Genomic DNA, 9,580 nt, shown 5'->3' with positions numbered 1-9,580 from the left:
CACCCGCCTCTTTTCTCAGGCGCATGATAATAATAGTGATACTCTGAGCCTTGCCACAACATATATTCAAGTGATAAAAGAACGAAAAAGTAATGCGTTTAGTCCGAGAAGCCTTCACTCTTTCTAGCTTCGAGGCAAATCCCTCACAATACCGTCCTCAAATATACCTTCTTTGAAAATAACTATATATAAGAATAAATAAGGGATATAAATCTTTCCTATTATACATTCTTCGCCTTACTTTCTTCGCCTTACTTCCCATCTCAAGCTGACTTATTACAGGAAAATACTCACCGGTCGTATGGCTATGCGCAAATAATCCCATGGAAGGAAATTACATCATACATTTTTCAGTCCATTTCACTTTTCTTTTTTTTTCTTTCATGCCGAGTTCTTATATTAAAATACTGACAGACACTACACACTACACACACACACACACACACACACACACACACACATACACGAATACACACAAAATTCAACATGATATACAGATGTGAAGTATACTGAACTTCACCGCATCACTGCTTTGGACAAGAGGACGTCAGTGAACTCATATCAACTCCAACACAACATTAGATTCAGACACGCGTAGTTACTCCACACCACACATCTACCATTCAGGCTTACCAACTTTGCTATCGAACACTGTAACGTATCCAACAGCTCTGTTTAATGGAAGGCTCTCTCTCTCTCTCTCTCTCTCTCTCTCTCTCTCTCTCTCTCTCTCTCTCTCTCTCTCCAACACAAGCCACAAAATCAGCAAATTTGAAGAGAAAAAATATTCCTCTTTTAGTCAATATATTTCCTCCCTCTCGCCTTAATTATTTTTCTCCCTTAAACTAATGAATATAACCCACACCTTGACGGCTCCCTAGTCTGGCTACACCTGCGAGTTGAACGTGTAATTATGCGGTGAGGTGGTAACGCTTATCAGGTCGGGCAGCGCAAGTTGTGATAGAATAGATAAGATTAAGCTACCCTCATTCATCTAGTCTTGTGATGCGGGGAATGGACGTGAGAGTGGTGCTGGGTGGAAGATTTGTGACACTTGCAAGGCTGGGTGAGTGAGTGCGCATGTGTGAGTAAGTAAGGGAAGACGTGATGAGGAGAGAAAGGAGGAGAAAAAAGGGCCTTATGGGTATTGAGAAATGAGGGTGGTGGTGACGGTGAAGAAATACTGGTGGTTGAAGGAAGGAGGGTAGGAAGGAATGGGGAGAAAGGGAGGGAATGACGAGCTGAGAGTTAAAGGAGAGACAGGAAGGAAAGTGAAAGAAGGAGGACGAGTGTTTTGAGAGGAGGCAAAAAGAAAAAAGTAAAGGAAGGATGAAAGGAAGAGATGAATGAAGAAAGAAAGAAGATGAGAAATAAAGAATAAAAAAAATATCAGGAGGAAATGAATGAAGGGAAGGAAAGACTAAGAAAGAAAGTCATGTTCTTCAATTATGAACACGTGTTTCGAAAAGAATGATGGAAGAAAAAAACAACAAAAGAAGGAAGAAAGACGGAAGAAAAAAGAGGGAAGAAAGAAAGAATAGAGAGATAGATAGGATAAACTGAAATAATTCAAAGTCAGAGAAATGAAAGAAAAGACACTATGAAGAAAAGAAAACAAGATGAAAGATTGAAAGTAAAACACAAACAAATAAACTTTACGAGAAGAGAGAATGCAACCAATATGCTTCAAAATAACACTAAAGGAACAGAGAAGATCATGAGTTAATATACTGAACATAAAATGCTGAAACAAAAATCTGAATGAAAAAAGGAAATAAAGAATAATAAGGGCATAGGGAGAGTTGGACGGCTTGAAGAGGAAGAAAATTATGTGAGAATGAAAGAGGAGGAGGATGAGGAGGAGGAGGAGGAGGAGGAGGAGGAGGAGGAGGAGGAGGAGGAGGAGGAGGAGGAGGAGGAGGAGAGTCGAGGTGGATTTGTGATGTCATAAGTCGTGGTGGTGGTTCTTCGTCACGCTTTGGGCCACATCCTCTTATGTGACACTTACATGACTGTTTTCTTTTCCGCACCTGACGTATCCTGAACCTCCACCTGAACGCACCCCACGCACACACACACACACACACACACACACACACACACACACACACACACACACACACACACACATACTCTCTCTCTCTCTCTCTCTCTCTCTATCTATCTATCTATCTATCTATCTATCTATCTATCTATCTATCTATCTATCTATCTATCTATCTATCTATATATATATATATATATATATATATATATATATATATATATATATATATATATATATATATATATATATATATATATATATATATCAGTCAATCTATCCCTAGCTTGAAAGTCTTTTATTACCATTTTTCTTATTTCTCATTATTCTTCGTTTTTCTTTTTAAATAATTGCAGCCAGGAATGTGTGCTCTCTCTCTCTCTCTCTCTCTCTCTCTCTCTCTCTCTCTCTCTCTCTTTCACCATACAAAAATTCTCTTAACTCTCACATTCTCTCATTGCTTCCTATTTATTATTTTGTCGCTTTACTCTCTCCTCCCACGTCCTGCATCACCACCACCACCACCACCACCACCACCACCACCACTGCCCCCGAGGCGCCACAGAGCACAAACAACTCGTATCGACCTCGCCCTCCAGTACCACACACTTGACTCGAGTCTTTGCTACTCATCCTCCGTGTTCATTACCTGCACAACACACACACACACACACACACACACACACACACACACACACACACACACACACACACACACACACACACATTCTCTCTCTCTCTCTCTCTGACATCACTTTTCCTTTTCTTTTCATTATTTTCTTTTTGTTATATTTTCTATCTTGTACAAGGTCGCCTCTCTCAGCTTCATTTCCTTTCATTGCGTTCTTTTCTCCAACACTTTTCCCTCTCACACTGTCATTTTTCCCTTTTTCTCCTACCAACATTCTCTTTCCTTCTTCCTTTCTTACCTTCCTTATACACTCATCTCCCTTTCTTCCTCTTTTTCCATCATCAACGTCTATTCTCTCCCTCCTTACACTTATACACCCTATCCTCTTTCTTTATTTCATCATGTCATCAGCCTTCTTCATCATCCGAGTTGAAAAAAAAGAAAGTGTAGAATGTCTGGTTTGTTGACATATTCTCAGTTCAGCCTTGACTAGACGTCTCTGCCAACCGGAGACCTGGTTTTAAGGCCACCAGTGTCTCAGGAAAGAAGTTTGACTCCCTTTTTATTTAAGCCTTTAATCTCTTCACCAACAAGAGCGAGGGATTGAAAGTCTCGCCTTGCTGATTACGTGGCGCTTTTTAATCTGAGAAAGAGAGAGAGAGAGAGAGAGAGAGAGAGAGAGAGAGAGAGAGAGAGAGAGAGAGAGAGAGAGAGAGAGAGAGAGAGAGAGAGAGAGAGAGAGAGAGAGAAGGATGTAACAATATATATTAACACATGTAGTTGATAGTAGATAGATATATAGTAAGTATGCATATTTAGGCGTATATATATATGTATGTATGTTTACTCCATCGTTAACATTGAATATAATCGCCGATAAACCAAGATAGAGAGAAAAGGGTAAAAGATTTTAATGTATATATAATTCTCAAATCTCTACAACTACACACACACACACACACACACACACACACACACACACACACACACACACACACACACGGGGAAAAACAACCACACTCTTACACCAACATCATGAAATCAACGCATCACAGGACAGTCAACCAATCAGTCAGTAACTTTTCCACGATAGATTCAGGCACGCTTAGAGGCAGGCCGTTAAGATCCCCCTCGTGACGTCAAGAGGTCCACGGAAGCAGTGTTTGTTTGGGGGACTTCTAGCCAAGGTTATGTCTGCTCTGCTATATCGGTATGGGTGTGCGAGATTGCGAATTGAGGAGGAGGAGGAGGAGGAGGAGGAGGAGGAGGAGGAGGAGGAGGAGGAGGAGGAGGAGGAGGAGGAGGAAAAAGATGAAGAAGGAGAAGAAAAAAGAAGAGGAGGAGGAGGAGAAGGAGGAAAAGAAGAAAAAGAGGAAGAAAGAGGAGAAAGAAGAAAAAGGATAAGAATATAAATAATAATAATAATAATAATAATAATAATAAGAAGAAGAAGAAAAAAGGAAGAAGTAATAATGATAATAATAAACAAACTAGTACAAAAAAAAAGAAAGAAAATAGGAGAGAAAGAGGGAGATAAGAAAAAAAAACAAAGGAACAAGAAATAGGAAAAAGAAGAAAGAACAAGAACAAGAGCAAAAAGACCAAGAGCAACAAGAAAATGAAGAACAAGAAGAAGAACAAGAAAAAAAAGATAACTAAGGAATGCAAACAGCAACAGAATCTGAACTTTCCTTGATAGTTTGATTGAAAGGAAGGAGGAGGAAGAAGAATAAAAGGAGGAGGAGGAGGAGGAGGAGGAAGATGGAAAAGAATAGGAAATCTTGACATTTTCTATACAAACATTGAAAACTATAATACTGAGAATAAATCTGAGTTGCACAATGGTATGTTAGGTTAGGTTAGGTTAGGTTAGGTTAACATTGTAAGCGTCACCCACTAACTCTCATTTCATTTGCTTTTCTTTTGCTCCTTCTTTTTCGTCCTTCTAGCGTTATTATCTTATTTTCTTTCTCTCTCTCTCTTCCTCCTTTTTCTTGTCTCCTAAGCGTCACCCACAAATTCCCATTTCTTTTATTTCAAATCTTTCTCTTTTTCATCTTCTTCGTCCTTCTAGTGTTATTATATTTTTGCTCTCTCTCCTTTCCTTTCATTTTTTCCTCCGCCTCTTCTAGTTCTCTCTCCGCTTCCTTCGCTCACCACCTCCCTTCACTCCTCTCTTCTCACCTACTTTTCCACCACAAGACAAGGTTCCTTCCTACCACCTCCTCCTCTTTCCGCATTCTCCCACCTACTCAATATCCGTTTTCCTTCCTTACACTCCCAGACCATCACCTTTTTCACCAACTTTCCTCTATGTCCTTACTCCGTTACTCATTCTTCCCAGCTACTCTATCAATCTATCCTCTACCTTCCATCACTGTCTTCCCTTCATGGTCTTACTTTTCTTTTCCTTCCACTCTTTCTGTTTCATCATGGAGTTTTATCTAAGGGCAGCATGTGGTCTCCTTTCAAGTTTCCTTAATATAGTGGAAACACAAGTAGCATGTAGCAAGGCAGAGTGTGGACGAACAGGGAAAATGATGGAGCGTGTGTGTGGAGGAGTAGGAGAAGAATAGGAGACGGAATAGCAAGGAGGAATAATACCAACGAAAAGGAAAAAAAGTGGGCAGGTATAAATGTATTATGAAGGAGAGAGAATGAAAAAAAAAAAAATAAACGAAGCCATAGGTGGAAATAAAAACAGATAATGGAGAAGAAATGAAGGATGCAAGGAAAAGAAAAGAGAGAGAGAGAGAGAGAGAGAGAGAGAGAGAGAGAGAGAGAGAGAGAGAGAGAGAGAGAGAGAGAGAGAGGGAGAGAGGGAGAGAGAAGGCTGAAAAAAGAAAATAATAAAAAGGCAATTAGAGAAAGGTTGAAAAGAAAGCAAGAAAATAATGAACAAGTAATCAGGAAAGGACAGAAAAGGGAGAAGAAATTTGAGACCAAAATTATTTAGAAAAAAAGTATAAATGAAAAAAGAAAGGGCGGAATAGAAATGAGAAAAAAAGAAAGAAAATATAACATCGGGAAAAAAATAAAAACAAAAATTGAGAGCAAAGACGAAAAAAAGAAAGGGAACAAAGAAAAAAAAAATGAGGAGGAGGAAGAGGAGGAATTAAAAAGAATAAAGAAGAGGAAAGGAGGAGGAATATGAGAAGGAAAGGTGATGGAGAGGAACAAGAAGAGGAAGAAGAAGAAGAGGCCGAGAAAAAGGAAGAGGAAAAGGAGTTAGTCGCTAGTAAATCCTCAACTGGGAAAAAAAAAAACATTCTTAAGATAACCAAAAACAATGAACAAATGCAATGTTCTGGATATTTCAAGATGTATAACCTTGATGACCTTGATCTATCAGAGAGAGAGAGAGAGAGAGAGAGTGTGTGTGTGTGTGTGTGTGTGTGTGTGTGTGTGTCGATAAGTAACAATTCACCAACAATAAAATAAACAAATAATAAAGTAGAAAAGTACGTCTCTCATATCAATGCACGAATATCTATTTTCTGATCATTCAAAGACTTCCTTTCCTATTTTGGATCCGTCACATAAAACTGCTATAATGATGCTTGCCTTAAACTGTGTGGCATATTCTTATCCTAACGAGGTACGGAGAGAGAAGGAAGGAGAAGTAGGAGTAGGAGTAGGAGTAGGAGGAGTAGGAGGAGGAGGAGGAAAAAGAGGAGATGGAGATGTGTGATAACGAAGAATAAAGTAAAAATAAGAAAAAAAGAGTAAAAGTTTAAGGAAAGAGGAAAAGTAAAAGAAAGAAAAAAAGATGCTAATGAAAACAACAAAAACAACAACAGCAACATTATAAAAAAGAAACAAAAACTGATAAAGAAGAATAAGATTTGGGAGGGAAGATGAGAAGGAGGAGGAGGAGGAGGAGGAGGAGGAGGAGGAAGAAGAGGAGGAGGAGGAGATAGAAAACAAGAAAAAATGGAGACGAGATTAACTTTTGAATTGCTTTCCTATTGAGGCCACAGGGAAGGACGTGTTGCCCTGTCTCCCACCACCACCACCACCACCACCATCCATGACTGTCAGCACCTCACCTTTCGGTATTTCAGCTACGCGTCACCACCAACTGATCTTTTATCAAATTTCCAAGGCGATACAGTTTTGCAGTTGTCATGAAAATGTGGGCGTGGGAGTTGCGTTCAGAGACAAGTGAAGATTTCAAACGAATGAACTTAAAGGACGGCAGAGGAGGAGTTGAAAGAGGAAGAGGAGGAGGAGGAGGAGGAGGAGGAGGAGGAGGAGGAGGAGGAGGAGGAGGAGGAGAAGAAAAAGGAGTAAGAGAAGATGGATGATGATGATGATGATGATGATGATGATGATGAGGAGGAGGAGGAGGAGGAGGAGGAGGAGGATCAGGTGATTTGGAAGACTAGATGACACATGGAAATTCTGGATCAAAGGACGAATAACTTCCTTAACTCATTTCCACTTTGTCTTGTGAGTCCTTTCATTCACTGCTTCCTCTGATCTGTTGATAATCTGTCTCCAAAGCTGACAATTCATTGAGTCTTAACAAATTAAAGGATATTAGAGTCTTGAGGTAAAGAGTGAGATTCGTTACTTAGCTAGTGAATATTTTTTTCTCTTTATGAACAGAATACATGACTGTGGAGAAGAAGCCATACAAAGTGTCACTCCTTCTCCTCCTACACTAGACAAGAACACGCATACACCGAGCGACTTACATCATTCATACATACGTACATCACTGAATACAGCAGGCAGGCAATATGTAAACATAACACAACACGGAACGATTCGTAACACATCAGTATGCAGCAAACGGTACATAAAGTGATACATTCATTACCTATTAACCCCTTCAGTATCATGTCGCGTTTTCATATTCATTCTGCTTATTATTTGGCGATGCTATATAGCTTCAGAAAAATGTGGGGATGAACTAGTGAAGACTCCGGCCATTATTCTTCTGACTTTCATAGACCCTTCTTAATGTAAATAAAATCCTCTAATCATACCCCAAAATAAAGGTAAAAAAAGCGTAAAAAAGGGGTTAACTTGTATGTCCTTTGTTCTCCTGAGCAGGAGCAAGGAACATATGACAACAAAAGTGGAAGAAAATCTGCTAGATTGATCTCAACGAGTCAACACGGAGCAAGGTGGCGTGTGCGGCGTGGCCACTGTGACATCCTGGACGAGTGACGTGAGTGAGGTTGGGCTGAGACCGGTTCGAGTTTGAGGCAGTGGAGTGTTGCTCTCTCTAGGTCCCCAGCTGACCCCCGCCCTCTCCCCCCTAATCTCCACCTACTACGATGCAGGGAGAACGGAAACTTAGCTTCTCAATAACACACACACACACACACACACACTCTCTCTCTCTCTCTCTCTCTCTCTCTCTATGTTCGTCTTTTCTTCTCAATATATGTTTTTGTTCATCATATCGTGTGTGTGTGTGTGTGTGTGTGTGTGTGTGTGTGTGTGTGTGTGTGTGTGTGTGTGTGTGTGTGTGTGTGTGTGTGTGTGTGTGTCAGTGTTGTCATTTACTCGTTATCTATGTGAACGTTCTTATCTCAACTTTCCTCTCCTTGTTTATCGTTATTTAATTACTTTATCCCCGTGCTCCTATGTGTTGTTTGCATTCTTATTTCTCTCGAGCCCTTCACGTCTGTTAATTCTTTCCTACCACTACTTTCCTATCCACGGTTAATAAAATATATCTTTTCCACACCTTTCGAAATTAGCATCCACGATTCCTCTCCCTCCACAACAACCCTGACTGGACAACACCAACTCCTGAAGGATGTCCACGCCATATATATGGACATAGGATACCAATAGAATCCTGGCAAGGGTCGGGAGGTGTGACAAGTACCTACCGGGGTTTATCCTTGACGTGCGGTCTCAACATGTTACATTGCAGCTGCGCAGATCGAGAGCAGGAGCAGAGTTGATCTAGTGGGTGACCGACGCGGCAACGCCCTCCCTGCACTACCGCCAAGGGAACACTGCAGCAGACGACGTGCGCTCAGCTGTTTATCTCCTGCCGCGTTCCTCCCGCCAGAGGGCCACCAGAGACATGCGCTAAATGTCTTTATTGTTAATGCTCCCATTAGTATCAGTCCGTATGTTTGCTGTCTGATCCAGCTATTATGACACTCGAGAAGCAGATAAGGACACAACACGGTGCGGGTCAGCTTTACTTGCTGTACAGTAACGTTGTACATCTAGTAACTACGTACATATAGCACATATATATATATATATATATATATATATATATATATATATATATATATATATATATATATATATATATATATATATATATATATATATATATATATATATATATGAAACACACACACACACACACACACACACACACATACACACACACACACACACAAATACACACACACACACACACAGACACACACACACACACACACACACACACACACCAAGATCACGTTTACGCTAAGGCAGCAGCTGAGGCGAGGCCCACATATTCACACACACACACACACACACACACACACACACACACACACACTAATTTCAAATATTCCTTAAAACATCATGCCTAAATCAAGGATGTTGACTGATGTGGAGGATCCTTGTCTAAAATCAGCTTGGTCAGAAGGGAGATATAAAGCAAAGATGCATAATAAAACTGGCAGTGACAAACACATTCTTCTAGTCCTGAAGTTCATGTTATAACTAATATCTGTAGTTACATACATATAAGAGCAATACACAATATACAAGAGCAGTACGGTGTAGTGCACTGTTACAACGTAAAACAAAGAAACTGTGGAATTACAGGACTTCGCTATGCGGGAAGATTGGTTTGTGTGTGTGCATTAACTTATAAACAAATATCTTTTCAGTGGTACACGCCCCGCCAGGCAGGCAGAGGCGGCACGAGT

At 40.3% G+C, this 9,580-nt stretch overlaps 1 long non-coding RNA gene across 1 annotated transcript in view; it reads right to left on the bottom strand.

Moving 5' to 3' along the window:
• The window catches only part of LOC123518432, a 10,693-nt gene extending 2,035 nt beyond the window's left edge, over window positions 1-8,658 (bottom strand). The window contains exon 1 of the long non-coding RNA XR_006678793.1: window positions 8,528-8,658. This is a non-coding gene — a long non-coding RNA (uncharacterized LOC123518432). The remainder of the gene's footprint in view (window positions 1-8,527) is intronic.
• Between the last annotated feature and the right edge of the window lie 922 nt (window positions 8,659-9,580).

The sequence above is a fragment of the Portunus trituberculatus genome, chromosome 43, assembly GCF_017591435.1.
Source record: "Portunus trituberculatus isolate SZX2019 chromosome 43, ASM1759143v1, whole genome shotgun sequence".
Taxonomy (NCBI): Eukaryota; Metazoa; Arthropoda; class Malacostraca; order Decapoda; family Portunidae; genus Portunus; species Portunus trituberculatus.
This window is presented reverse-complemented; position numbering and strand designations above follow the sequence as displayed.